The sequence below is a fragment of the Saimiri boliviensis genome, chromosome 14 (genome assembly GCF_048565385.1).
Source record: "Saimiri boliviensis isolate mSaiBol1 chromosome 14, mSaiBol1.pri, whole genome shotgun sequence".
NCBI lineage: Eukaryota > Metazoa > Chordata > Mammalia > Primates > Cebidae > Saimiri > Saimiri boliviensis.
In genome coordinates, this window is record NC_133462.1 from 24,511,222 (window position 1) to 24,529,886 (window position 18,665).

Here is an 18,665-nt window from a genome sequence, read left to right on the forward strand (position 1 = left end):
GGCCAGGGGTTCAGGACCAGTCTGGGCAACATACTGAGACTTCATCTGATATGTTTTGGCTGTGTCCCCACCCAAATCTCATCTTGAATTGTAGCTCCCATAATTCCCATGTGCAGGCAGTGAATCATGGGGGCAGTTTTTCCCCATACTGTTCTCAGGGTAGTAAATAAGTCTCATGAGATCTGATGGTTTGATAAGGGGTTTCCCTTTTTACTTGGCTCTCATTCTCTCTTTGCCTGCCACCGTGTAAGATGTGCCTTTCACCTTCCACCAGCCATGATTGTGAGGCCTCCCTCATCGCATAGAGCTGTGAGTCCATTAAAGCTCTTTTCCTTTATAAATAACCCAGTTTCTGATATGTCCTTATCAGCAGTGTGAGAACAGACTAATACACCATCTCAGCCAGGCACGGTGGATCACGCCTGTAATCCCAGCACTTTGAGAGGCCAAGGTGGGCAGATCACAATGTCAGGAGTTTAAGACCAGCCTGGCCAACATGGTGAAACCCCACCTTTACTAAACCCCACCTTTACTAAAGATACAAAAGATTAGCAGGGTGTGGTGGCACATGCCTATAATCCCAGCTACTTGGGAGGCTGAGGCAGGAGAATCACTTAAACCCGAGAGGCAGAGGTTGCAGTGAGCCAAGAGATCACACCATTGCATGACAGCTTGGGCGACAGGGCAAGACTGTGTCTCAAAAAAAAAAAAAAAAAAAAAAAAAAACACCTCTACAAAAAAATAAAAAATTAATTGGGTATTATAGCATGTACCTGTAGTCACAGCTACTCAGGAGGCTGAGGCAGGAGGATCACTGGAGCTCAGGGGTTTGAGTCTGCAGTGAGCTATGAGCTATGATCACACCACTGATCACTTGCATCTGGGCAAGAGTTAGACTCTGTCTCAAAAAAGAAAATAAAAAACGAACTAGGAAGAGAAGCCAGGTCATCACCTATGATAACTCTGGAAGCTGCAGCATGTAGAGAATACAATTCAACTGTGTGAGCAGCAGAATCTCCCCCACAGGCTCCCTGGATGGTAGGCACCCTGCAGAGCTTCAGCCTCCCCACTTTGGTACACGTTCTGCCCATTGCATGTCCTTGCCTCTGTCTACCTGAACTTCCAGATTGTGCTGTTTTCCCAGATGCTAGCCAAAGCTTCAGGAGCTGATAGTGAGTCTTTGCTACCAACAACGTGGCCAGAAGCTGCCTCACCTCTGGGGAAGCAGGACCGTGGGCCCTCACCTCTCTTGTCTCCCCCAGAGAATTCCCTGGGAATCCCGTGACATTCAGTTGTCTTGGTTCTTTGGTGCCTGACTCTTGGAAGTAACTACTTTTCTTTACTATCCTGTTTCCAGCCACAAGACACCTAAAAAGTCCTCCTAAGAAAGGATACAGCCATCAGCTGATCTCAGCCTCTCTCTCTCCCCTGCAAAAGCTATTTCCAGTCTTCAAAGCCAAATCTTCAACCACTACAAGCAACTGTACCTTTCTTTTCTTTTCTCTTTTTTTTTTCTTTTTTTTTTTTTTTTGAGATGAAGCCTGACTCTGCCACCCAGGCTGGAGGTGCAGTGGCACAATCTTGGCTCATTGCAAACTCCGCCTCCCAGGTTCAACTGATTCTTGTGCCTCAGCCACCCGAGTAGCTGGGACTACAGGCAACCACCACCACGCCCAGTTAATTTTTGTATTTTTAGTAGGGAAGGAGTTTCACTGTGTTGGCTAGGCTGATCTCAAACTCCTGACCTCAAGTGATTCTCCCGCCTTGCCTCCCAAAATACCAGGATTACAGGCACGAGACGCCATGCCCGGCCAGCAACTATAAATTTCCATTACAAACTTAGAGGCAGGAGAAGTTTGTTGAACGTATTAGGTGACCATTGTTTCTTTTTCTAAAGAAATCGTTTCTTCCATAGTGAATTTCACCAGGTCTGCTTTCCTAAACTCACGGAATATCAGATTTTGGAGTTTCTAAAGCAAGTTTTTCATGCTCCTAATTCCAGAAGCTAATAGGGAAGTCACTTCCAGATTCAATGAGGACTAATGGGCTCCTACAGGTCTTGCAAAATGCTGGGGCCACCTGCGCCCACAGCGGTCGGCTTCCTGTGGACACAGTCTCTGCCTCCGTTTGATCTGCCAAGGATGTGGGGGTGGGGGGTCACCAGCAGGGGGAGCTCCAAGCAGCCAGGATCTGGAGTTGCTTTGACCAACGGGGAGACCCGGGTGAGAAAGGGGCCTAAGGGGGAGGAAGGAAAGGATGGGATGAACTGGAATTTCCTTGAACCTCCATTGTTTCTGCAGCTCCACACAGGATCATAGGAGCCTGAACCCAGAGGGCTTGGATGACGTCCGGGCCAGAGCATCTATAGGCCGAGACACAGCAGCTCCTCAGCCTCCTTTGGAGGAGGGGCTGGGGGAGTCTGGTTCCCAGCCCCACCCCAGCATACCCTCATGGCATGCCCGCAGACACACACAGGTACCCTACTCCACAGACAGCCCCTGCTGTGCACACGGAGATGCGCCTCACTCATCTTGGCTTCTCAGCCATCTGACCCCAGTTGTCCTTATATCCACATCTACTAGGGTCAGGCGGTGGATGGCAATGCCATGAAAGACACCATTTCCTACCCATCAAGGGCAGGAGGTACATTCAAGAGACTCTCTGCAAGACCCTAGGTCTCTTCAGCATGGGACCTTCCCTGTAGTGCAAATCCAGAAAGCATACGAGGGACCTAGAACTCCGAGTGGGGTACAGCAGGGAAGGGGTGGTCAGCCTGGGACTCTCTGTGGCCTGGGCCCAATGTTGGCCATTGTGAGAGCTTGGGTGCATTGTCAATCCCAGAACCACTGGGTAAGAGCGGATCCCCCGAGGGCAAGAGAGCGGGAGAAGATCTGGAAGACGTGGGGAGGGATCTGTAAGAGGTGACAGGGAGAGGGAGACCAGAGGCTGTCAGACTCAGCAACTGTGTCTGCTCAATCCCAGCCACAGGCCTTTGGAAGGAGGACATTGTGAAGAAGCCAAGAATCTTGAAATCTTTCAAGACAGCTTTCTTAAAAAGTCTACCAGCAGAAAGAAAAGAGGAAGTTTTCCTTGTAGGCAGTTGTAGGAAGGACCTCAGAGCATACCAGAAAAACATAATGGGACATCTTGCCAGAGTACCATCCTGGGAGTGAAGGAATTAAAATGTCTTCTAAGGCATTGCATTCAACCTGTCCACACCACTGTCCATCCCATTGGGGATGTGCACACAGAAAAAGATTGATTGCATTAGTGCCTGCAAGACTCATGCCTCCTTCATCCATGCCCTCTGCTGGGTCCCTCGAACACTGACTCTGGGTGTGAGCATGTGACTTTGGCCACTGGGATGATTGCTGGTAACTATGCAAGCAGAATTGGGCGGAAGTGCCTGCTGAGTTTCCGTTTACTCTCTTGGAAGAGACTCTGTCATGAGAAACAGCCCAGGCTGACCTGCTGGAGATGAGAGACCACACGGAACAGAACTAAGGAACCCCAGCCAAAAGTTATCTTAGATCAGCCACCCTCCAGCTGACCCAGCCACCCACAGAAGCATGAGGAAGTCCAACAAAGATCAGGTGAGCCTAGCCACGATCAGCAGAATCACCCAGCCGACCCAAAGACCTGTGAGAAAACATAAATTGCTGTTGTTTTCACCACTAAGTTTGTTACACAGCAGTAGCTAACTGCTATAGCTATCGTGGAAAACCGATTAGTCATTCAATCAAGGGCAAGCCACTTTTCTTCTTGTTTCAGCTCTAAACTCTCTCACACTCCAAAGACAGAACATAGATAGTGATTTTCTAGATAAAACTATGAAAAAACAACTAGCCTGTAACTTACAGTTAATGATTAGTAACTAAGTCCTAGAAGCAGGGTTAAAGCCTTTACATGCATAACCTTATATAGTCATGTCAGGTAGATACTATTATTGTTTCTATGAGGAGTCTGGAGCCCAGAAAAGCTAAGCAAGCTGACCAAGGTCACACAGCCTCCAGCGGCAGACGTAGGCCACAAACTTAATTCTAGTGGATGCCAAAGCTTGTATTCTGACATGCTCTCCTAAGGTACAAATGAGCCTGCCCAGATCCTGGATAACTCTCTTTTGACTAAATGCCAGTGCCTGCTAAAGGACCAGGAAAGCCCCATGGCCTGGGAAGTGGAGCCAAGTGCCAAGCCTACAGTGAGCAGTGTCGGCCTCAAGCTGTCCTTCCTGCTCTGCAAAGGGAACCACCTTCCAACCTAGCTGTCTCCTGAAGAGGCCAGTGTTTCAAGAGCTCAAAAGGTGCACTTTAGTATTCTGCAAAAAAAACTGGACCTTAACAATTCTATCGCATGAGCCGTGCCCAATGCGAGGAGAGCTCATTCTTCATGCCGTATAACCCAAGGACCAGCCAGGGAAACCTACATAGAGACCAGTGCAGAGTCTCAGTGCTCAGACACGACCAAGAAACAGACAAGATGTCCAGCACCACAACTGAAAAAGAATTAGAACAGGAAGACCTGCCGATGTCTGCTTTGCCAAGCCAAGCATTACGCTTGGGCTCAGAATTCTGGGGTCCCTAGCATGGCTCAACCCCAGCGGGCGACTGAGCCGAGTCTTAGCTAAAACACTGCATTTAGCCGGCCAACCTCCTCCAGGAACTAGGAAACCCTCTCTAGTGACCAGGTTTCTATAATATCAGGTCTCTGAATCAGAGGAATATATATTTTTTTGAATCTGAAATTGCCAGGCCCTTTTTTTTACAGCCTTCCTCCAGAAACCCCTTCAGCTTCCACCTATGAACTTTAAAACAACAATTTTATTTAGAGAGCTGATTTATTCATAAGTAAATAGGATACAGAGTGGGTGAAGTCAAAAAGAACCAGGAGGCAGTTATTGGATTTATCAGCACAAAAGCTGCACTGTTGCCGGGAGCAGAGGCTCTCCCGTCCCTGTACCTTTCAAAACTAATATGTAACCATATCTGTTTTAAAAGAGTGATTCATTTTCCTCCCATTGCCTGCGAAACTCTCTTCATCCCCACCACAGGAAACTTGAGTCTGATTTTAATGAGCTTCAATTGGAATGTGGCCTTTGAAAAGTAGTGCATTTGAAAAGATGGAACATTAAATTTTGTAATGATGTAAAACATCTTCAATTTTTGACAGGACAATGGTGCTTATTGTACTTTATGAGTCCACTGGCGATTCAAAGGTCACTTTGTATATGACTCCACAGACAGGGGCAGCACTGAATGAAAATTAGGTTACATGTGATCAGCTTTATTATTAATCAGACGAAAATGGATTTTTAACATTTTTCTAATGAGCAACAGAGAAAGAAGAAAATACCACGAATAAAACTACAGAAGAACTAGAATGACCCAGGCTAAAAATGTACCACGGCCATATCTAAAAACGCACTTTAAATCTGAAATACTTAAATACTATCTCAAGAAATAAAATGCAGCTGCATATCTGGGTGTCGTAAATACACAGAAAACTGCTGAAATACCTACTCTAATTTACTATCTCTGTCCTTTGTTTATAACTAACTAATGAACTGATTTCTCTGCACAGTATATTACCCCAACCCCCAAGAACACCAGGCTGGCTGAAGTTGTGTCACTATTTCCATGATAAATCCTGTTTTTCGGGGGTTTATAACTCAGCTGTAAATATGTAATTCAGACTAAAACTTGGCATACAAGGCCTTAACCACGAAGCAAATTTACGCCACAACCGCCACTCCACCCCCATCTAATTTTTTAAAGCTTTTTTCTATGTGTGATATTTTGTATTAAAGAGCTGGGGTATTAAAATGAAGGAGGAAAAAAAAACATGCACAATAAATAATTGTTGAAGAGTTGGTGGCTTTTGCTTTCACTTCTTATTCAAATCAAAAAGCTATTTTTCAAGATGCTCTTTGCAAAGCCTATCAAGGTATTTAAGAAACAAAAAAATAACGACAACAAAAAACAGACTTCAAATCCAAAACAAATCAAACCAGGCAAAAGAGGTGTATTGAAAGTACAGCTGTGAGGAGGATGTGATCCAGGGAAACTGAGGCAAGGACGTGCCAGCTTGCAGAGGGCCTCCTACGCAACTCCAGGAAAGGCTGGACCCTCATCTGACTGTTTCCCTTGGAAGATGGCTGAGTTGCTCAAAGCATTGCCCAGGACAAGAAAGCGCCCAGTCCCCACGTGGACCAGGTGGGCATGCAGGAATAAAACCCCACAAGCCTCACTGTGAGCACCCAGCCCCCTGGGACTGGACAGTGTGGGCCACAGAGGGAAGTGAGGGGGAGTGTGTGGATGGTGCGTGGCAGTGGATCCCACGGCCGGGAACAGAACCTGGCTGTCCAGACCGCAATATCAGACATGAGAGCCACTGGCGTAGGAGACCACAGCCTGCCTGCAGCTTCCGGACGGCTGGCAATTCCCCAGGAGGTCAGAAAGAAGTCGCATGGAGAAGACAGAGGAAAAAGATTAAAGTTCAGCAGTGAAACCAGGGCTCCCAAGATGTCAAGGCCAGGGGCGGGGCTCCAGAGAAGAAGGACCCAGGTGGGGCTTGAGATAGCAGTGGGGAGGGAGGAACGATGGGGACAGGAGACAGAGGGGGAGACGCAGATTCGGGGTGGGGGTGTCCCATCTACATCGCCACTGACACGGGAGCAAGGCACGGCCATCCTGGGCCCGGTCGTGACAACAGCCTCCTCCCCGGCCTCCTGCCTTCCCACCCTTGGGTCCCCCACGCCCAGCAGCCAGCCTGCTGCTGATCATCTCACATCCGGCAGAGACTTTCCTTCCTACCTGGTGGAAAAGCCAGGGTCAGAGGCGCTATGGCATTTGTGGGACCCACTGCAAAAGAAAACCTGTGGGGCCCTCGGCTCAAACATCCTTAAAAATTCTGACGTGGGCACAGCTCACCCTTACGCCGCATGCAGAACCTTCTCAGCGTGGGGCTTGAGGGACTGCGTGGGTTGCACACCCACCCTGTGAAACTGGCCTCCACCAGAGTCCTCCGTGTGGCCACAGGCCTGTGCCGTTTCTGTGACCCGTCCCTTCCCCTCTTCTACATAGTCTCTCTCCAGAGTTCTCTGAACTGTACACGCTCTTGTCCTCAGGGCCTCACCCAAGTGTGCTCCCCACGTCCTCCCAGGAAAGCACTGGCCTCCTTCAAATCCCTGGGTGTCACCGCACAGGCCTTGCCATCTCCGTCCACCTCTGGAAAGCGGTACCCACCCCCCCGGCGCTCCCTAACTCCTGGTTTGCCTTATTTTTTTCCCATAGCCTTCCCTTCTCACCGTCTAACCTACCAGTTATTTCTCCACTGCCCTCTAGAACGTGAGTTCCCTAAAGGCAGGGAGGGGTCTTTGCCTCCTTTCTGGACCACTGGGTCTCCGGTGCCTAGAAAAGGATCTGGTGAAAAGGAACCCTCGCGAAATATTTGCTGGATGACCGAGCAAGCACAGATATCGCTACTGCCTCGGTCTCGCTCCTCTTGCTGCAATAGATGGTGGTGTCCACCTGGGCCACAGGATCATCTTCAGGAAGTCAACAGAGCAAGGCTCTGGATGAGAGGGATGGTGCCCAGCCACCACTGACTGAGAGGTCCTGGGAGTAGGGGACCATGACATGCCAGAAAAGTCCTATCCCAGGGAGGGGCTGTCCATGGAGAGAAGTCCCTGGTGGGGCATAGCAAAGGAGAAACGGGCTTCTGGCTGTTTGGTGCACTTCCGTGCCCTAATGCCAAGAAGCGTGCCTGGCATAGGAGAGATGTTCCATCAATGCTTGCTTGCTGAATGAATGAATGAATGAACGAATGAGTAAATTCTGCTACAGAGTACCTCCTGACCATGTCTCCTGACAACTCAGTAATCCCCTACACAGATGACAAGAGGGGGAGGTAAGGATTGCATAAGTAGAGGCAGGCTGTGTAGACCTGTCCCGGTGTAGACATATTTGTGTATTGACAAACCCAGATGACGAACCACAGCCCACAGCCTTCCTGCCATCTCTTTCCAAAGCATGGCTGCACTTGACTAAATTCAAACCAGGCTAGACCTTCGCCTCTCACCTTTAAAATAAATCTAAGTCAGTAAATCTGATAGGATTTAGCAAAAGCCAGGAGGGAAAAACTCATTGATTTTAAAAAACTTGTATTTTTGGTTTTATTTTATAACAAACACATAGATAGTATAGTAAACAAACAGGTATACACTTGATCGTGATGAAGTACTTATCCTCAGTTTCTTTGCTGTGACCTAGCCTGGCCTGGCATGAGCTCTTCACAGCATGGGACCACTTGGGCTTCAAGCTAAGTGACCGTGCAAAGCTCCCCTGAAAGAAGAAACTTGGATCGACCAGAAACCAGAAAGGCCTGGTAGGATGCCTGCCTCAGCTACATCCTGCCCTTGATATTCAAGCCCAGCGTCTCTGGCTGGGCCTTGGGCATCAGGGAGGAAATCAGGTCATCGCTATCATGACCAACCATTGGCACCAGTGGAGCGCCTGGTGGGGGCCACCCACAGCCCAGCCTCCCCAAGGCAACGTGTAGCTTAGCCACAGGGGGCAGTGCGCTTGGGAGTCACACTTTAGGGGCTTTATTGGCAGAGAAACCCATCTGGGAGCTTGGCTTGTTTTCTCAAAGGGTCTCTTCCCCCAATCCTTCATGCTTATCCCTGTTCTCTGGTCCCAAATTCACCCCCATGCATGGGAAACATCACAAATGATTTTAGGATACAAAAGGAGTCTTTCCACATGTGTTCTCAAGTTGCAGCAGATAAAGTATTTTAAGGCTGCCGCAGTGCCTAATTGGACTTTTTAATGTTGGTAAACAGACACCGTTGCAGCTAGTAAGAAAGGGGGGCTACCCTTTGCCTCCCAGGACGCCGTGAGATGCAAACAATATAACAGCCAGCTGGGAGAAGAAACGCTAAAGAGGATCATCCAGAAATGGCTATTCATGTTTGAAAGCAGTTTTCCCTGACAGGAACGGGGATTTTGGAAAGAGCGCTGCCCGTCCTGGCTACTCCACACCTCGGGTGGTGGCACCACTGTCATGGCCATTATGCTGAGAGGTGTCCAGGAGGGGCTGCGCCCCGGCTGGTCAGTCAGCATGGAGTCAAATTTGACGGTGCAGGTGAGTCTGAGCCACCATCTGCCTCTCTTCAAGGTGACTTAACTCAGGTGTCCAAGGGTTGGCCCACGTTTTCCAGGTGAATTTGTTGTGTACGGCCATTAAAAGTCCCGATGAGCTTCAGCTCTCTATCCATGTGATACATGTGATACTGGCTCTAGTCCAGGCATCCCCAAACTATGGCCCGCGGGCCGCATGCGGCCCCTTGAGGCCATTTATCCAGCCCCCCGCCGCACTTCAGGAAGGGGCACCTCTTTCATTGGTGGTCAGTGAGAGGAGCACAGTATGTGGCAGCCCTCCAGCAGTCTGAGGGACAGTGAACTGGCCCCCTGTGTAAAAAGTTTGGGGACGCCTGCTCTAGTCTCTCTCCACTGTCCCTCCTCAACAAAGAGGCCTTCCCTGCCCTCTGGAGTATAGAATCCTGACCTTCTCACGTGAAGCTCCAGCCCTTCCTCGTGCCTCAGCATCTTCATATCACTCATCCTTCGCCAAACTTATTTGTTTGTTTGCTGTTATTGTCCCCATAGAAGGTAAGCCCCACGAAGGATGTCATCTTGATTACTCTGTTGGTGACCATCTGCCAACACTACACCACAATGCCACATGTGCTAAGTACATGGACAAGGAACCAGGCACCTTCCCCATGATGGAGTTTTCTCCTTTCTGGCAAATTTGGAGAGAATGCTGTTTCTTCATTCCCCGGGACAAGGCTGCCAGATGACAGGTGAGGTTAGGGAGTGGCGGAGAGAGGGATCATGGTGTTTCCAGAACAGCTGTCCACGCAGCCTGAGATCTGTCCCCTGCCCCTCCCCTCTCCATATCCCACAGCTTAGGCTCCCCCACTTCACATTCTGCTCTTGGGGCAGGGGTCTAGGACCTTATTGAGATCAACACCCCCTCCCATGTACGTGCGAGGGGAAAGCCTGCCTTCCTGGCATAGGCAGCACAGAGACCAGCCTCAGGAAGCAGTATGGAGAGTTGCTTTTCCAGAGAAGGGCTCTTTCAGTAAAAGGAGAACCTGTTCCAATCTAGAGATGACTACACAAATCCAAATGCATAGCCCATGAGAGTTAGGGCTGCGTTAGACCAAGATGCCCACCTCTAACCCATGCTTCCAAGTGGCCAGTTCCTCTGCAGGACAAGGTGCCCCAGAGCTGCAGGGACAAGCCACACAAACACCTGCCTTGCTTGGATGTAGAGAGGCTGTCCCAGAAGGTAGAGTGACAGCACCCCCAGGGATCAGCTTGGATGCGTGAAAACAGGACCAGCCCTTGTCTCTGCTCCTACAACCAAGGACAAGTCCTCTCTCCAACCTGCATACAAAACATGACCTCTACGATGACTTCTCTCTCTGATAGCCTAAGAATCTTTCATTTCATCATGGAGGGCCCAATGTCACGCTTCGGTAAGCCCAAAAAAGAAAGCAGGCTGCCTAACGAGGCATCAGAGATGCTGTGGGGAAGACTCATGCCCATGGTGGGAGGGGCCCGAGATCCTGGGAGGAAGCTGGATATTGGGATCCCATTGGCCAAAGGGCACAGAGAAGCAGGAGGAGGAGGTGCCCCTGGAATAAATAAGAAAGGTGTAGGGCAGGCACCAAGAAGTGGGCGTGGACTGCAGAGAGTCATTCTAGTCCTCTGAGCCTTTGAAATGACTTTCTCTGCTTTGCTGCTGTGGCATGAAAGCACAGAAACTGTCCCAGGTTGCCTTACATCTTTGTTCAACGAAGCAGGGACGATCATTCACGATCCTCACTGAAAGAGGGCTTTGGGCACCTCGACCCCTACGTAGCCTGTGGGTCAGACACACTTTCCTTGGAGTTCTCTGGAAGATTCCCAACTTTATACTTCATCGAAGCCCCAAGCAGACCCGCAACAGCCAGCCTTGCCTTTTGGCCCCTCGCAAGCCTCAAAGACCCCCAGTCGAATGACCTCACCTCAGCTGGGGACACAGCTTGAACCAGACTTTTGAGCAACCCAGCCCCCAGCCCACTGAAGCCCTCCCCCTCTCCCGGAGAGACTCTTTTATTAGAAGAGTACCCACAGCGCTGCTTAAACGGGGAATATGCTAAGATGTGAAAACGCTAGAACCAAAAAAAAAAAAAAAAAAACCAACTACAACGGTGTGGCGGCGGGGGGTGGTAAAATGCAACTGTAAAGAGACTGGCTGCAAACAAGCCTGCCTGTGGGTCACCGCGCGGGCGGTCAGGTACTCCACGGGCCCTGCGTGAGGCCCACTTTCTTCCTTTGAGGAGCCTGAGGCCAGCTGACTACCTGTCCCCAGGATGTGTTTTGATAACTCCCAGAAATAAGAGGGTGTTTTATGGGAGAGTAATTGGGCATATTCCCTCCACGTCTTGAAGTCAACAGGCAGCCCCCACAGCTGGCCCTTCTAGGTGCGATCAGCGGCGAACGTTATTTTCCTGGCCAATTTATTAGAAACTCCGTGTTTTTTGAGGAGACGTCACCAACACAAAAAGGGGTATACTTATTGATATGCTTAAAATACAGGTTTTTAACTCGATTCCTTCACCCTTAAAAACAAAGTAAAGAGATAGACAGATACAATTATGTTCTGACTGTTTTCCACCAGCCTGTCCAATGGGAACGTTTGTATATAGTTCTCAGTGGCGCTGAAATCTGCTTAGAAAAGCAACAAGTCCTTTGTTCTGTTGACAACGGTTATTACAATTAATTCATTTTGTGATTGGTACTTGCGCTGAGTGACAAGGTGTTATTCTACCTCCGTAAAAGTTAAGGTGGTAATATCTGCATGCACAATGACAACGCAGGCTTGCTATCACTCACGGGGAGAAGAAAAGGCTGGCTCCCGGCTGCCTCTGCACCTGCCACCCTCTCCGTACCCCACGTGCCAATTTGAGTTGGGAGGAATGTGCCAGGTTACTCACTCGAAGTTCCTGCCTTCCGGCCCACCTGGCTTCCTGCAAAGTTTTTCATCAAAGCGTGAGGTCTGAGGGTGACAGGATGTGGAGGGAGCATGTCCAGGAGTCACGTCGAATGCCCTGGTGTGAGCTGCATGGCAGGACATGCCACTTGCCTTGTCACCATGAGTCCAACTCAGAGTTTCACTGAGAGGCTTGGTTTTCCTCTCTGTGCACCCAGGTATCTCAACCTCGGCGCTATGGATATTGATATTCGGGGCTGGGTGATTCTTGGTGGTAGGGGCTGTCCTGTGCATCGTAGAACATTTAGCAGCATCTCTGGACCTTGGATGCCAGCACTCCTGTCCCCAACATCTCCAGACATTGCCAAATGCCCCTTAGGTGAGAAAATCACCCCTGGCTGAGAACCACTCGTATCCACAGCCCCCGGGGCTATTCACTGTGTGGTGGAAAGAGGGTTCAAGTATGCTTTTTTGGGCTGGGCACCATGCGCCTGTAATCCCAGCACTTTGGAAGGCCGAGGCGGGTGGATCACTTGAGGCCAGGAGTTCCAGACAGGCGTGGTCAACATGGTGAAACCCTGTCTACTAAAACATACCAAAATTAGCAGGGCTTGGTGGTGCATGCCGGCAATCCCAGCTACTGGGGAGGCTGAGGCAAGAGAATCTCTTGAACCCGGGAGGCGGAGGTTGCAGTGAATGGAGATCGTGCTGCTGCACTCCAGCCTGGATGACAGAGCAAGACTCTGTCTCAGAAAAAAAAAAAAGAACACTTCTCTGGCTTTGACTCCATCTCAAGCTCCCTGAGAAGGCTAGCTTCCTCACCTAATCCAGAGGCAGAGCGGTAGTCCCATCATAGCCCCCCACAGGAAAGGGCACAGGAGGACGATGGACCTCTTCTACTATCAAGAAGGTCTGGCAAGGGAGAATGGAGGAAGAGAGAAACCCAGCAGCTCCCGCATGAGTATGGCTGCAGAGCGCATTCCAAAGAAAGGACGCATCCCCAGAGGAGCCCAGACTTCCCTCTAGCTAGGATGATCAAGGAAAGGGTCTTCCATCCTCACCAGGGTCTCCTAAAATTTATAAGGTAATACATACCTCAACACAAAAAATTATGTTAAACAAAATTCATCGCTACTCATGATTAGGAATTTCAACAATTGCACACTAGGCTTAGACAAATTCTGGTTATCTGAGCGCTCCAGGGGCTTCGCTTCTGGATATGTGGTGCTTCCTCTCTGCTCATTGATTCCTATGGATTCACCATTTAGATCTCCATTTAACTTCTTTATGCAGCTACCAGCTCATCACATCAAGGAAAACATGCAGGATGAGGCGAGCGTATCCCGGTTCTAGGTGGATTGTCTCAGGAAGGGCCCGAACGTGTTTTCTGGAGCAGTAAGCAAGGGGCCCGGAGGTGCACAGTCCTGTGACCTGCCCATCCATCCCTTTGCCTTCAGAGCAGCCTAACTGCTTTTCTGTACCAGACATGCAATGACAAAGCCCTAAATCTTTGCCCTCCTCACCAGGTTTCCAATATGCCAGGACTAAGAGCCTGTCATCTCAGCTGTCCCAGAGCATGGCTGGGCATTGCCAGTGTCCCCAGCCAGGCCAACAACCCTTTCCATATGAACAGTTCAGCAGCTTGGACCTGCCTCGTATGTCCGCATTGGAAAACCATTGACAGGGAGCCATGGAAATCCTCCCGAGTTTTTTTTTTTTTTTTTATTAGCAGTATTTATCACCTTCTCAAAATCAATTGTATATTTTAAATGAAAACAAATGACTATTTCTAGACTAATCAATACTTGTATCTTTGCCCTTTAAAAAGTAAAAAGTTTCATGTAAAGAAATCCCCATCTTTGCTCCCATCAATTCAATTTTAACATAATTCAATATTTAATAAATATAATCCTTTCTGTGCAAAACAGCGTCATAGAAAATGCGAAAGATTTCAGGGTATCCAAGATCTCATGAGGCGGAAAATGGTGCCTCTTCCCCCATAAACTCCCAACCTCTGGGTGCTTTCCTTGCCTCTTGTCAATATCAGGAGCTGTTTATTCCTACGAAGTCTAAAAAAAAATGGGTTTATGTAGTTAATGATTCTAAAACCAAAATGCTACCTACTATCTGCACAATTGCCATTTTTATATCTTTAAACTTCTCCAACTTGACGTTTCTCAAAGGGCAAAAGCAGAAAACCCTTATATAATACCTAATTTGTACATCTGTGGTTTCCTTCAGACTGGCACAGGCACCATATGTTTTTAATTATCGTAATAGCCCTAAAGAACCTGTTCTGTGGGAAACACATACGATCCTTTTATTACTGGTTTGTAATTTAAACAGTTTTAACAGAAAAGGTCTGGCTTTCGGGGAGTGACGGGCTCAAAGGCCTGAGATCCCAGCCGGCGACCTCTGGAAGCTCAAGTTCAAATCCCACCCACCGAGGGGGACCTCCTTCCCCCTGCCTGACAGAGGTAATTGGGCACATGTGAAACGGCTCTGTGGGACCTTAAAAGACATAATCTGGGATCTCCAGTGAGGCCGGGTTTTGGTCAGAGCCCAGCACAATGAGAATAAGGTTGATAAATATTATCCCGGCCTGACCTCCACTGCTGTCGTGATTGGGGGCAGGGAGGGGTAGCTGGAGCCCTGGGCCACCCACTCTCTATGCTCCCCCAGACCTGGGCCTCCGGGAACAATTGCAAGGTAGGGGTCAGGTTTCCTTAAGGCCCTCTTGCTGCACTGCGGGGGAAGGAGGGAGATGACAGGTTTTTGCTTTTCTTCCCTGAGGCTGGAAAATGACTGAATAAATATAGCCCTAAAAAGAATTGATTCACGGACTGTGACATGGAAGGACTCTTAGGGTTATCACTGTGACTTTGTCATTTAAGGAGAGGTGAGGACACTGAGGGGCAGGAGGAGATCTGCTCAGGGCCACATGGCAGGTTCAAAGCCACTCGGGCCACAACCCAAGCACGCGGTCCCCACCCAGCACCCCGTCCGCACACTCCGGGATGGTGTCCTCCAGGCGCTGTCTGAGGTTAGGATTGCAGGATCGCAGAATCGCTCAGAATCACTGCATTCTCTCCCGACAGGAGCCCGCGGGCTGGCCGGAACTGGCTGTTGTAATGTACTGTTGGTTGGTTTATTTTTGATGTATCTCAAATGAGTATTAAAGGCACAGAAAAGCACCCCGCAAGGTGAGGTAGCTGAGAGGCCACTCCCAGGAACCTCCACGACCCGGAGAGAGGCCACACTCTGGGACCTCCGCTGTCTGGAGAGGTCACACGCAGGGACCCCCATTGTACAGAGAGGCCACATGTGGGGACCTCCACTGTCTGGAGAGGCCATTTCCAGGAACCTTCACCATCCAGAGAGGCCATTTGCAGAAACCTCCACTGCCCAGAGAGGCCACGCCCAGAGACCTCCATCCACTGTCCAGCTCTGAATCTCAGCCCCGTCGTTTACATGTTGAGAGATCTTAGGTGTGACAAGATGCTGCCTGGTGCCTCAGTTTCCCCATATTTAAAATGAGAGTAATAAGTACTCCATCCACCCCCTTGGATTTTCATGAGGATGAAATGAAAGAATCTAATTTGCACCCTCATCTGCATGGAGCTTAGAACAGGCCTTGGCCTGGGCACAGAGGAAGCCTTTATTGTATCACAACTTTGCTTGGAGGCTTAGTAGGCAAGTTCAAAGCAGGAAAGGGAGACGTTCCTTGGGCACGGAGATATTTTGGGGAAACAGTCATCTGCCTCAGAGCCAGGATGCCCCCTACATGGCTGTTTTTCAAACGGAGCAAAATGTCCCGGTGGTAACTGATTTCTGGGTGACACCCTCATAGACACTGAGGGTGTGGGGCAGGGTTAGAAGCTGTAGCCAACTGAGTTTTCCTCTAGGCTGTCCAGAGGCCAGTTCTGATTTTATGTAGTTGCCATGAAAGTGACTTTCTCTATTCCGAGACTGCTTGTCTTTAGTATCCAAATGTGACCTGGGAATTTTCTTACTTTGATTATTTTGTTTGTCGGTTGCTTGGTGGTCACAGCCTGATATTAGAAATGCGGTGTCTTAGAGGCCTGGTATGACGCGGTTGGTGACACCGATTGCTGGCGTCTGTGAGACGGGCTATCACGAGGCTCGGTGCTTGGCGTCTGAGGTGTGTGTCTCCGGGAATTCCCCTCCCCGACTCTGCAGCTACCTACAGGCCTGGTGTTCAGCTGGCCAAGCTGAGACTCAGAGGTGCCCCCTGGAGTGGGAAGGTCATTGTGTGACACTCTAGAAGAGTAGAAAATGACAGCAAGAGTGGACAATAGGCACTGGAGACTCCAGAACGTGGGGAGGTGGGGACGGTGAGGGTTGAAAAGTGACCTGTGCATACAGCATTCACTGTTCAGGTGACTGGTATACTGAAAGTCCAAACTTGCACACCACACGCAGTGTAAGGAATCTGCACTTCTACCCCCTAAACATACAAAAGCAAAAAAAATTTAAAAGAAAAAGAAAAAAGACTGTGGGCACGCCATCTAGCATCTCTTGACCTCAGTTTCCTCGTTCATAAAATGGGTTCTGACAATGACGGAATGTGTCTGGTTACACAGAAGTGGCCGGGGTCTAGAAAGTGCTGAAGGCCTGGCTGGCTGCGGGGCGTCACAGGAGGATGGACTCACACCAGGGCCAGGCTCAGAATGAGTCCGGTAGCAGGCCAGGTCTCCCCAGTGGACCCCATCTTTCTTCCTTTGCAACACGCTCTCTCCCTGGGTCGACAGATGGGATAGTCATTCACTCGGCCGATCTCACTCTTGAAGAGAGAGGGCAGGGAGTCACAAGCCCATATCTGGCTTCCTACAGGACCCCAGAAGACCAACAGGAAGCTCTCTGATGAGTTAAAAAAGATTAAAAAAATAAAAAATAAAAAGGAAGGAAGGCTACACAGCCCCCACCCCAGAGGGGCCAAGCTTTCCTTTTGACAGAAAGAGGACCAGATGGCCACCCTCGTTTGACATATCAACAGTGACCTCTCAACGCAGCAAACAGAAGTGCATCTGCCCCTCAAGGAAATAAGACCTTCTTAATCCCAACCCTGCAGCCCCAGCGGCTGTCCTCCACCCCTGCCAGCCCGGTGCCAGCCCAGCTCCGTGGCCCAGCGGAGCCCAGGCAGGGATGGAGCGTCTCCCCGCTTCCAGTCCTCAGAGTCATAACTCACATTACTTCCATCCCATCTGCACCCAGTGAAGGCAGAGCAGGGAAAAGAGCATAAAACACAAAGTTCCCACAGACAACATCTGTCTCAGTGCAAACAATGGACCATTATCTTGTAAATAATTCTGATTAAGCTGCAGCATTTCCTCCTGAAACTGGCAGTGGGAGTGGAGCAAGAGGGAGGAGGCGCTGCTGGAGCTCCAGCCCCGGCGCCAGGGGCTGTACTTGAGGGTCTCCCTGACCCTCAAAGCCCCCACGGCATCCCTACCCACAGCCACTGGCACCCTTCTCACAGGCCCGACCACCAGGACCACCAGCAGTGGGAGGGCCCGTCCCATCGGCCTGGGACCTACCACCCCAGCAGGCTTTGGAAAAGTTTCCCTGCTGGGATCCTTTTGTCTCTGCTGGCCTCCTCTCTCAGTCTCTCTCTCTCCCGTCTTCACCCATTTCTTCCACTCTTTTCTCTCCTCCAGATGCAACCTCTGTCATTTCTCTTCTACTCACTTCTTACTTGTTTTTTCTCTTCTTATCTTCTCCTTTCCTGTTTTGTTTTTTTAGGTCTCCCTCTGTTGCCCAGTCTGGCCTCCACCTCTGGGGCTCAAGTGATCCTCCTGCCTCAGCCTCCTGCGTAGCTGGGACCACAGGCATATGCTACCACACCCGACTCTTTTATTTATCCTCCCAGTTCTCCGGGTTCTCTTCAATCCTCCCCCCTCTTCTCTTTGCACTGTATTTGCACTTCTCTCCCTTTATTTTCGTGCATTTCTTTGCCTTTCAGCCATTCACCCCTCTCGTTTTCTGGTCCCCTTAGCCCTGGGTCCTCTGTGGCACTCTCTCTCTCCTTTGGTCCCCCTGTTCCAGGAGCCTGGGGCTAGGCCTCCCACTGTCCCATCCCAGAGAGACCTGGACATGATGGGAATTGTGTCCGTCTGGAGGTTCCAGGCGTGTGGGTTCCAGCCTGTCCTCGGGCTCATGGGCAGCGGTTGTCAGGCTGGGGAAGGGGCCCACAGGAATCCCTCTCCCCACCACTGAAGCATCCGTCATCACGCTCAGCGCCTCTCCCTCCTGCGTCTTCTGGGACGCGAGGTCATCCACCTCACACCACAGTTCCTGTTGCAAAACCCACTGTCGCGAAAGAGAACTGTGACTTCACAAAACCACCCCAACATGACCTCAAGGTGTTTAACCTGTGCAAATGAGAGGGGATCATTCACTTTGCAGGGGCATGCACCCCAGAGGCCTCAAGGAAATTCCCCTTGGGATTTCAAATCAAATCACTGGGTATCATTCAGAAAGGACAGTTCGAGAGCCCAATGTCTTCATGTAATGCAGAAACTACTGATACAAGAATCTTGGCCACCCATTGGCCACCAGAGATGATTCTTTAAAGATTGCTTAATGGTAAATCCTTTTTACCA

The 18,665-nt window shown here is 49.8% G+C and overlaps 1 protein-coding gene across 11 annotated transcripts in view; it reads right to left on the reverse strand.

The window, feature by feature from the left end:
- ZNF536 (zinc finger protein 536) overlaps nucleotides 1-18,665 on the reverse strand; it is a 486,467-nt gene that overhangs the window by 128,741 nt on the left and 339,061 nt on the right. The window lies entirely within an intron of this gene.